We start from the raw sequence: 1,017 nt of genomic DNA on the forward strand, positions 1-1,017 counted from the left end.
TTTACCTCATGCAAAGGTCTTTATGTTATCTCTGAAAATGAAAAGAATGGCCTTTTAAGCACATTGTTTTATACTATTATGGTAACTTGTGTACTGCAACAGTCTATTTTGAGGGAAATTTATGATTTTTTTTACATGCAAAAATCTATCTACACAAATTTAGTTTTGATGATATGGATAGCTTTTCCTAGTATCAAACAATTCATCTGGTGCAAATGCACAGGGAAACCTTCCTGAAAAGTTTTCTGACTTGAGAAGCAACTAAAAGAGCCATACTAGGTAAAGTAAATAAAAATGGGTGGGCGGGATGACAAAACAAAAAATGGGGGTGGGGGTTTTGGGGGAGAGGGGAAATAGAAAACACAGGCTGCAGAATAAACCAACGTCTGCTGCTAAACCAGTCTTTGTTTTCATGTCCAGTGTACATTAACGCTTATGATCTCACTTTGATGATTTACTATGTTTGTTATCAGCCCCCTGAAGGCAAATCAAGCTTGCATGCATTCACATACAGCAGCACAACCACACTCTCATACACAGTCACTCCAGGACTAGGAATCTGCTTCATGAGTGAAGAGCCCTAGATTTGAAAGATGAACCTGGCTCTCTATCACCAAGCCAGACATTCATTGTCCATTCACACATTGCTTTATAGCAAAGCCTGGGCTCATTTTCCTTGACTTATATGGGCACTCTATTCTCTTTTATGCTTACAAGGCTTGAAGATGACAGTATTTCACTTTCCCCTCAATTGATACAGAGTAAGTCAATGTTCCTTCTCAAGCACTGAAGATCTGTGACCTGTAGCCCTTTTTACTTTGAACAACCTAAATAAGCATCCATGTAAAGTTTTCATTACGTTTTGCCACTATTCTCACTTGCACCCACTCTCCATCTTGACCTCATTTGAGCATTTCCTGTGATGCCAAAATGAAATCTTCATATTTTCTTTCCCGATTTAATGCAGAAGCAGATCCCATGAGCCAAGCTTAATGGATCAAATATATATATATATAT

This window comes from Marmota marmota, unplaced genomic scaffold (genome assembly GCF_001458135.2).
Source record: "Marmota marmota marmota unplaced genomic scaffold, marMar, whole genome shotgun sequence".
NCBI classification, from domain to species: domain Eukaryota; kingdom Metazoa; phylum Chordata; class Mammalia; order Rodentia; family Sciuridae; genus Marmota; species Marmota marmota.